The following is an 11,087-nucleotide window of genomic DNA, read 5'->3' on the forward strand; positions in this document are numbered from 1 at the left end:
GAATAAACCCTCTAGCATTTCTTCCCTTGGCAATTAATTACTGTGAGTTGTGTCTGGGGATACAGAGTCTAGCCCTGGCCCCCTGAGTCTTGTAGACTTGACTGGATCACGTAGCCACTTGCAGCCTATTTTCTAGGGAGCAGGGACTCTGTCCTGTTCACTGATGTATCTTACTGCCTAGGAGTGTAACTACCCTACACATTGAATAAACAAATCTATTAAACCTGCTCTGTCCATCTCTTTACAGGGAGAGTTGAGAGCAGAGCTTCCCAACTTGGGTGACCCGTCCCACTCATAGCCCCAGTTGGTGACAGGTCTGCTGAAATACTGTTCCCCTCAACCTGGGGGCAGCAGGGCAGGGCCTGGGGCAGCTGGAACTCTGAGGGCATTCTCTTAACAGCTTCTTCCATTAGTTCAATGGCTCCACACATAAAGTGTTATCATTTTGTATGTGTGCCATGGCATAGAAAACATTGGAAAGCCCTTCTTTAGAGCAAAAGTGATAAACACAAAATGTCTATAGGAACCAGGCAGTTAATTTGAGTGAATCAAGCCTGGCATAAATACCTACTAGGTGATAGTTTGGCCCTGGTTTAGAAAGCAAACATAATGAACATGAAAATGTTATATCAAACTGAAATTGATCATGGGAACTTAAATCCTGAAGGCATCAGACACAGATGTATAATATAGAAAGTGAACATCTTCATGGAATTATTAATATGTTTCTGATTTGAGTTACACAGATATCAGCCTCTGAAACATACGGAATTAGAATGCCATACTTCTGCCTGTTAGTTTTATCCTCTGAACCTCTACCCTTTTTGGTCCTCTTTTTTTTTCCATGCTTATTTCACCTTTTCTATTACCAATTAGAGTTCATTTCTCTCACGTCTATTCCAAGCTTGCACATGTAAATGCACACACCGATTTGTGTCATAATTTTTATTTTGTGGCCTCATTGTGTGTTTTTAGTTCTTGATACCACAACTCCTTTTTTCCCGTCTTTTATGTAAGTGCCTAGAAAGCACCAGGCATTATACTAAAGTCTTGGGAAAAAGATTAATATGACATGATCTGTGTCTGGAGAAGCTCATATTATAGTAGAAGGAGACTGTATGATAAACCTTTATTGAAAATAATAATAAAATTTTATTGAGCGGTAATAAAATTCCTTGGGAACTAGGAATTTTTCTAAGCAATTTTGCACTTATCATCTCATTTAATCCTCATGAAATACATGTTTAGATCCTATTTCCTAATCTAAATTTTCTGAAAGCTACCGAAGGGATGCTAGGATTCTAGGACAGTAAATTCCAAGATGGTGGACAGTCTTGATACATTTTCTTGATACATTCTTACTATATGCACTCAGCTGCCCTTGCATTCTTGGTCTTTCTCTCATTCCAAACACACAGGTACTTGCATAGCCATGATCTGTGCATATGTAAGGGTTTATTATGGTTTGGGTATGGCATGCTTCCATATTTCAAGGATGTCAGAGAATCTCAGGGTATACGTGTGTGTGTGTGTGGTGTGTGTGCATATTTATACACATAAACTATAATTTATTAAGAGTTATCAGTGAAGAAGAATTCTCTGTAGGGTATCTCCACTACTCACAGTAGTCCTGCAAGGTAATAATAACAATCTCCATTTAAAAAATGAAGGTAAATATAAATAGTAAGTTCCAAAGCTTAGATTCATATTCATATTTGACTTTAAAATCTAGGTTTAGCCATTGCTTCTCTCTTAAAGTAATTTAGTCCAACCATTCATCTGATACTCATAACACATCTGCAACTTCCCTGTCAAGTGGTAAAACAGCTTGTGCCTTCAAAATGGAAATGACAGAGTGCCTATGTCATCTAGAGACACCTTGGACAGCTCTTGGCTTTGAAAGTTAAAATATCATAAAGTTGAAAACATCTTAAAAATGAAATCCTTCTTCCAATGAGGATGTTCAGATCCTGTCCCTTGAACAATGTAGACATTGTTTACTTTTTCTTTTTAGCAATCCTTTTGTCTTGTCTGAACTTTCCTTTTTTCAGAGTAACTATCTCTGGTTCTTCATCTGGTCTTCGTAGTGCAGAGTTTCAATTCTCTTCCCTTTCCCTGTTCCTCTCAGAACATGTCCAAAGTTAATAAACCAAGTGTGATGTGCTCAGCCCGCTCTTCATCCTCTTTCTTCTCGTAACAGATTCTGCTTTTCCCCACACCCTATGCAGCCACTGGCCAAGAAAGTGATCATATGACAAAATCATGGCCAACCATATTACCCCACCTCTCTGACAATAGTGATTAGGACAAAGGTTTCTATATGGCTACAGCATGGCCAAACAGAATTCTTCTCAGGGATTGCCATCGAGGTATAGGGCCAGAAACTTTCTCTTTCCACTGGAACAGCTAAGCCGAGACTCTTGATAGTAATGGTCCCTGACAGTGGTGAAGGCCTGTATGAAATAACAGAGGGTAAGACCAGCATACAAAATGAACAGTGACAAGCGGAGATGAGACATTCGCTCTGAGACCCTATTTTCCATCCCTCAAGTCAAGGTTCTAGCAGCTCCTTCTCCAGGTTTGTAGGTTACCTGAAAACTCTTCTCAGCCCTGTAAGCCAAAAAATTCCTTTCTTGCATACGGAGTCTCTGTCATTAACAAGGGAAAAAAATCCTGATCGATGCACCCCATATTAAGGTATAGAGTTTGGAACTGAAAATACTGAAAAAAACAAGCATGCCACCTCCCTTTCTTCAGATAGTCTTATCCTACAATAAGACCTCAGAATCTTTTCATTTTCTCAGCAGCCACACCAACACTCCTGACTCAGAATGAGCTTGTTAACAAATAAAATACCTATGAATTTCATATTTAATCTGATGTACTAATGAGTTTAGATTCTTTTAGAGCCTGATTCTAGAGTCCAACATATTTGTTCTTTCTCCAGCTTCATGTAATTTGCATATTTGAAAAGCTTATATTTCCTGACTATAGCTTGGTGACCTTGGACCAATCTTTCAATTTAGGTAATGTAAAATTTGAAAAATATCTATCTCTTTGGTTATTGTGGGGATAAAATTCACGTCGAGGGATTAGCACAATGCCTATCACATAGTAGGTGCTCAAATGTGGTAGCTATTTTTAAAAAGAAAGAAAGAAAAAAAAAGAGAGACCTTTGTTAAACAATAGAAAATTGTGCTCTAGGAATTAATCAGTCCAGTAAGTAGGATCTTTGATATGGTTGTTAGGCACTTATGAATCTATTTCCCTGTACGATTATCCAGGTTATGTTTCTGTTTTGACTGTGCCAAATGCCTTGCTTAATCCAGGTGAACATAAGCCACCTCTTTAGAAATTTTGTCCAAAGGAGAATGAAGCTAGTCTGACCTGACTCATCCTTTATAAACTCCTCCTAGCTCCTGCTCATCTCCACTTTCATTTCTAATGTTCGCAGACCATTTCTTTTTTTTTTTCTCTTCTTTTCTTTTTGACTGTGCACATTGTTCTTTATGGATGATACATGAGCAGGTAGGGCTCCCTAATCCTCTGCCTCTTCTTCAGGAGCTCTGGGATGGAAACTGTTGAGGATGGGATATTCTCAGTGTGTTGGGGAATTGAGTTGGGGCAAGGACTCCTTAGAAACTGAGGGCTTCTTTCTTCCTTATCTTGTTTTCACTGAGGCTGGTGGTCCAGGGATCTCTTACTCCTTGGAAGCCATATGGACCATAAAGCCCACCACCCTTTTGCTGTAGCCAAACCCATTGTCATAACAGGAAATGTGTTTGACAAAGCAGTCACCGAGGGCAATGCCAGCCCCAGCATCAAAGGTGAAAGTGGGCGTATCACTGTTAAAGTCGCAGGAGGCAGCCTGTCCTCAATGTAACCCAGGATGCCCTTTAGGGGGCCCTCTATTGCCTGTTTCACCACCTTCTTTCTCAATGTCATCACATTTGGCGGCTTTCTCCAGACCACAGGTTAGATTTTTGACTCATTGGAGCTGGGATCTGGGATCTGGGAGGCCATGCCAATGAGCTTCCAATTCAGCTCAGGGGTGACCTTGCCCATAGCCTTAGCAGTGCCCATAGAAGCAGGGATGATGGTTTTCTGGGCAGCCCCACAACCATCATACCACAGCTTCCCGGAGGAGCCATCAGCGATCTTCTGGGTGGCAGAGATGGCATAGACCATGGCCATGAGTCCCTCCACGATGCCAAAGTCATCATGGATGACCTTGCCCAGAGCACCCAAGCAGTGGTGGTAGAGGAGGCATTGCTGACAATCTTGAGGTTTTTGTCATACTTCTCATGATTTATGCCCAAACATGTGGACATCGGCAGAAGGGACAGAGATGAGGATGACCCTTTTGGCTCCATCCTTTCATAAGCCCCAACCTTGTCCAAGTTAGTGAAGACATCAGTGGATTCTACAACGTATGTAGCACCAGCATCACCCCATTTGATGTGGGTGGAAGCTTGCTCCTAGAAGATGAAGACGGGCCTTCCACTGATGACAAGCTTCCCATTCGCAGCCTGATTGTGGCATAACTTGCTATGGGTGGAATCATACTGGAGCCTGTAGACCATGTAGCTGAGGTCAGTGAAGGGGTCATTGATGTGCAATATCCATTTTGCCAGAGTTAAAAGCATCCTGGTGACCAGGCATCCAATGTGGACAAATCGATTTACTCTGACCTTCATGACTGTCTTAGGGATGTGGCCAGTATTGCACAAGAAGATGCAACTGTCTGTCAAAGAGGCAAGAGCAGAGAGCCCCACTTCTTTAATAATTATCAAATTGTGCTTGAGATTCACCTGAGGCTTTAAGGTCTAAAGTTTGTATGTAGCTAATTACTGTCCTTTTTAAAAAATAAGAACCACTGTTTATTTGCAGCCTTGTGGCACCAAGACCGTCGAAAACAGCACAATAATTTCAAACACAGGTTTTTTAGTAGCCTGAAATGTAGCCTCATTTAACTCAGCAGGTGCTTTCCTATAATTCGTCCAGCTACACATAATGGGAAGTTCCTCTTACTGATAATGTTCGTTATGCTTTTTTTTTCAGTCTGAAGATCATTCTCAACACATAAAAAATATGTATATATAAAAATATATGAATATATGTATATAATTTTATTAGTTCATAAAAGAAATCATTACGTGTCAAAATTTCAAGTTTACTTTATTACCCTTGCTCTGGAAATTGGCATCCGTGCATCTAGGTTATAAATGTTATTCCCTGCTTGCTCTCAATTGGTTTCATGAGTGAATCACTGGGCACCACCTACACTTTGTTCTCATGTCAGACCTGCAGTCTTCCATAATAGCAATCAGTCTCAGGGGTTTATCTGTGTACTTTTTTCCTTTCTCTTTCACATCCAATTTAATCATTTGATTATGCCAGATACAGTTTAGACAAATATATTCTTCCTTGCCCTTATGAAAGTCACTCTAACTGAGCTTGTCAAGTGAGACTTTACCTTAGAGGCACCTATATTCATACAAATTAAGATATGGTCAATAATTATAAAAAATTCCTGTTCATTAACAGTTCCTAATTTATTATTACTCCTTAAGATACTATTGTTTTTAAATGTTTTCATGTTTTTCATAACTGAATCACACATTTTTGCCTTACGTAGCAGTAAGTCAACAAGCCTTACCAAGTTAGTGGGGGGAGACATTGTCTGTCTCTGTCTAGGCTAGGTGCCTCAGACATCTCAGTAACAGAAGTATTTCATTGTGTAGGACACTTTGTTTATCAAATTAAATGCATATTAGAGAGCTAACTGGGAAAAAATAAAATTACAACCCCACAAAGCCATTAATTAAAGTTATCATAAGAAAGGATTATGATGACTTTCTCTTGCACATTAGACTGTGTGCTTTTGTTTTTGTTTTTGTTTTTGTTTCTTTTCTTCCCTTATCCTTTCAGGTGGCCTGGAGTTCAGGATAATTGCAATTACCCTCATTTTTATGCTCTTTGTATCTTGTAACCACCGAACGTAGGTTCAGCTGCTCACTGCTCACATGCCAATAATTCTAGACACAAGTGTCTGTAGAAAAGAAAGGTGCTTTAATCAGAAAAGCTGGCAATCTGGGGAGACGGTGGACTTGTGTCCAGAGACCAGCTCCAAAGATTCTCCTCGGTCATGACAGTTTTTAAAGGGAAAAATGCGGGGGGAGGGGGCGGGGGGGGAGGGGAAGAATCTCAGTGAATCATCAAGGCAGGAGATTGGGTTCTACATCTCCATTGAGTGCAGACTGGTTTTCTCTTCAGATGTTATCTTGCCTGAGTGATCTGCCTGCAGGATTGCTTAGGGGGGCTACTGGAGGGAGAGAACTAGTCTTCTTTTTATCTAGGAAAAGAATCAACAGGTTAGACAAGGCATGGTGTGCATTCAGGAGAGCATAAGTCGGGAGTTAGTTTCAATTGCTTAGTGATCTCATTCCTTAATTAGGTCCTTTTAAGGTTAGAGGGGAACAGAAATGGGCAAACAGGAAAGGGGCAAAAGAGCTGCTTTCATTGTAACCTCCTTTGCCCCTCTGCTTGCTTCCCGTCCTCCACAGCTTATAGGTGGAGGCAAGTATAATGCCACTCAGTGTCATTGCTTGGAAGTTTAAAATTTTGATACAATCAACTAAAGCATCAAATACAAAATACAAAGTATCAGCATGCATTATCTACCAGACTTATCTGCAGATTGGTTAGAAAGGAAAGAAAAAAAGAGAAGAAATATTTTTCTAGGCACACTTCTTCCCTTCTAAAAATCTGAGTCTAGTTTTTCTGAGTGAAAGTGAATAGAGTCAATGCTAGGAAAGGTGGTACTTAATGTTTACCTCCCTTTCTTCCCAAATAGGGTTCACTGAATTCAGATTTAATTATTTTATTCTTACCTTTGGTAGTAAACAGATACTCTTTTGGTCCCATTTTCTGATTATTGCACCCTGGTTTTTCCTTGAGAAAGTACTACTTTCCCATTCTCTCAGTTTATGGGATCCGGATGAACATTGCACACAGGAATGGCTTCCCTCTGCCTAGGGATGAACACTAATCCACGTTGGTCCATTTAGAGCTAGTACTGGGGCCTTCTGATAAAAAGAACAGAAAAACAATGTTCTTTCTCATGCAGTTGCCAAGAGAGTATAATGCAAATTAAAAGCCTTGACATCTATTTTGCCAGCAAGAGGAAGTATGAAGGCTAAGAAAGAAGCCCACACAGAGCAAAGCATAGCCAAGAGATGAAGAGAGCAAGTCTTAGTCTTGATAAGGACTTTTGAGTACCTGGATTCAGCTGCTCCTAAAGCCACTTATTTCTAAGAATCTTGAGCTACATAATGTCTTAAAGGCCTGTTTTTGTTTAAACGTGTGGAGATGGAAGGTTTCCTATCTCTTACGAATGAAAGAATCTTGCCTCATACATAATTTTCCTCCCAAAACATCTCTTCATTTTCCTGAGCACTGAAAAACATATCATTTATCTGCTGTTTGTTTTTCCACCTTGTAAAAAAAAAGTACACTTAGAGACCTGTTTGTCTGTATTGCCTCTTCTCATTAGCCTCATTCTCATGTCATGCTCATTTTTTGAAAATCTTATTACTGTATTCCCTGGGCCCTGAAAAGTGATTGGCACAATACTAGTAAGCATTCCTCCACATTTCTCTGTTTCCTATATTGGAATTTTCCAACTCACATAGCCTTTAGCTCATCATGTAACTTCTCAAAGTTACTTATCTGATTTACCTATCCTTTCCTAGTTATATGTGAAATCCAGTCATTTTACTCTAACCTTTAAATTTAGTGTAAAAATAAAGGCCTTGTTAATTGAGAAGGAAATTGAAATTAATGTCTTTATTATGAGTGAAGGGGGACCTTAGAAGCTCAGTGTCTTAAATATCAAGAGTTGATTTCCTCACCTGCAAAGACTTTAGTGTCAGTATTTAAAACTTGTAGTTCATTAAAAATTAAATTTTAGAATACTAAAAGTATTACAGTTTATTCATGTATTTTTAAAAATTTAAATCTTATTTATCCAATTGTTAATAGCATAAAAGGGTCTTTATTTATTTATTTTTCTAATTCACTAATTCTCTTTTCTGAGACAAAAAATCAGGATACTTCTACTCATACTTCCCTTGGTACTATTCCTTCCCTCCTCCTTCTTCTCTTTCTTCCCCCCCTCCTCCTTCTTCATCTGACTAGATTCTTTCAAACAGCCTACTTTACATTTGAATTGCAACACATACATTTTAAAAACTGATGGTAAAATAGCAGTATTTTTCCTATTCATTTCTTTTAATTTTCCGTAATTTGGATCTCAATGAGCTGTTATCATACACAAACAGCCTGGCCCCTTGAGATGTTCTGAGATGAAGATAATTTGTACACATTGTGATTGTTAATAGAGAATTTGTTGTACAACACATTCTTTACAATGCAGTAAAGATAATTATAATTGGGGGCACAAAATAAAACCTGCTTCAGCTAGGAAATTGCTCAGATACACGTTATTTTTATGCGTCTCCTCGGGAAAGGGCAGGCCATGTCAAGGACTTACATTTGATATTAAAATAACAAATTATCAAATGATAACACCTTCAGGGAAACATGCTTAACTACCTATTCAAATTACATTTTAAATATTTCTCTCCAAGTGAAAATGTATCACTTTTAATATCCTGAGGCTGTTTATCAAGTTGGTTAAAAGGGTGAGAAGCTATTAAGAAAAGCACATTTTTGAAAAGGACACATAATCTCTGCATTGTGTGTAAATTATGGTAGCAAACCAAGTCCAGAAGCATATACATGGAAGGAATAAAGAAGAAAAAATAGTTGTGATGAATAGGGAGGAAAACGAAGTGAAAGTGTGACAAAGCATCTTTTTTTAAATTGTGGGAAATGTCCTTGGTGAGAAGACTGAATTTGGAGAGGAATCCAGAGAAAAGAGAAATGCCAGGCATGTTGTCTTTCTTTTCAACCAATGTAAAGGATACTGTTGTGAGCCACACTGGTCCCTCTTCAGGACTGAAGGAATTATGCCACCGGTTGCTGGGAGTATGACTGCTGACAGCTCTTAACTGCGAACCCTCTCCAGAAATCGCCCTAGGCTAGAGAGAGCTGCCTCTGATGGAACAGCCTGTATCCCCTGACTGGTTGGTCCCTGAGGCCAGAGGTCCGGACTCCTTGATGCAGGGAGAGCTAACTCTGGAGGGCTTTCCCAGCTTCCCTGTGGGGACAGCTGCAACATTTGCTGAAAATGAATCAACTTCTCTCTGCCCAACTCTGCTTCCTTCCTGTCCCTTGCCCTCCCCAGGTGCGGATCCTGAGGACCTCAAATAAACTTCTTGCATGTTAATCTCCAACTCAGGGCTTCCCAGGAAGCCCAATCTGCCGCAACGTATGCAATTATTTCTCTGGTTGCTATTGTTTATTGAGTAAATATTATGCATTAAGGACAATGTATGCACTTTACATGGATTATTTATTTTGATCCTCATGGATTCCAAGCCATTGGAGTTAGCTATGGAATGGTAATGGTGGTCTCATGAAATATGCCTGCTCAATGGCCCAGATTTGAGTATTGTCAACCAAGGAAGCTGTCATTTCTTTGTTTAAAACCATCACTCTTAGATTAATATATAACATCTGGTTTTTTGTTCCTAACCACTCCTCTGTCTAATTTCCTACCACTCCTACCTTGCTTCGTGTGATGATCCACACACTCTACCTTTTTTCAGTTCCTATAACTCAGCAAACCCCTTGCAACATCATGGCCTTTGAAGATGCCATTCTGTTGACAAAGGATACTGTTTTACCCAATGTTTCTACCCCATTTGTCAATTCAACTACCATTTATCATTCACTGTTCCTCTAAATTTCATTTTTCTCAGAAAACATCCTCTGAAATACAGATTAGTCAAATTTGACTAATATATAAACCCTCTTAGCAGCCAGGCCTTCTTTGGGGCACTTGTCTCAGTTGTAATTGAATGATTCCATGCATATTTTTCTGTGAAGTAGGTACATACTTAAAGGGAAGGTTGATGGGGTAAAGACATGTGCAGTGAGTTACATGAGGTCAAGGACCATTATCTCTCTTATTTACCACTGTGACTTCAATACCAAGCTCTGGACTTGGCATTTATTAGATATGTGTAGAAATCACAGAAATTTATTTCTCTGCCTTTTTTTTTCCTCTGCTTGCATTTTTGTTTTAATTTATTTATTTATTTTATTTATGGCTGTGTTGGGTCTTTGTTTCTCTGCGAGGGCTTTCTGTAGTTGTGGCAAGCGGGGGCCACTCTTCATCGCGGTGCGCAGGCCTCTCACTATCGCGGCCTCTCTTGTTGCGGAGCACAGGCTCCAGACGCACAGGCTCAGTAATTGTGGCTCACGGGCCCAGGCGCTCCGCGGCATGTGGGATCTTCCCAGACCAGGGTTCGAACCCCTGTCCCCTGCATCGGCAGGCAGACTCCCAACCACTGCGCCACCAGGGAAGCCCACTGCTTGCATTTTTAACCATAATGTTTTTCTCCCCTTTCCTTGCTAAGATGAACACACATATACATACGGACATGTGTGTATATGTAGGTGTGTGTGTGTGTTTGTTGGTATAAAATCTTCAGACTCAGTTTCAAATTAACTTTTTGTCTTAGAATAAACCCTCCCTTTAAGCTGACTTTATATATTCCTGTTTTGATATGAAAAATAGAGACTCTATATCCAAGATTTCAGGATATGCCTCACAGCTTCCTCTAGTTACCTGAGTATGTTGCCATTTCCAAAGTCTTTGAACAATTAGATTTAATCACTTATTTCTACTATACACAATGCTACAATACACAAGAGCTTATACCTATAAAACAAACTATTTTTGTATTTTCAATTGACTTTATTTCCTAGGATAGACCAAAGAAATGCTTGTAAGAGATGAGTAAGTCCTTTCTGGATTGAAAAATTTTTAAAAACTTAAAGTCCTTAAACAACTTAAAGTGATAATGGATCTTTAATTTCTTTAAATATTTTGATTTCTCTGAGTTCCCAGTTGGTTTTGAAGACTCAGGTACAAGTAAAAATATTATCAACCTAGA

The 11,087-nt window shown here is 39.4% G+C and overlaps 1 pseudogene; it reads right to left on the bottom strand.

Annotated features, from left to right (window-relative positions):
- Positions 1–3,700: 3,700 nt before the first annotated feature.
- On the bottom strand, positions 3,701–4,616 carry LOC132369911 (glyceraldehyde-3-phosphate dehydrogenase-like; annotated as a pseudogene).
- Positions 4,617–11,087: the final 6,471 nt, after the last annotated feature.

Source organism: Balaenoptera ricei, chromosome 8 (assembly GCF_028023285.1).
Source record: "Balaenoptera ricei isolate mBalRic1 chromosome 8, mBalRic1.hap2, whole genome shotgun sequence".
NCBI classification, from domain to species: domain Eukaryota; kingdom Metazoa; phylum Chordata; class Mammalia; order Artiodactyla; family Balaenopteridae; genus Balaenoptera; species Balaenoptera ricei.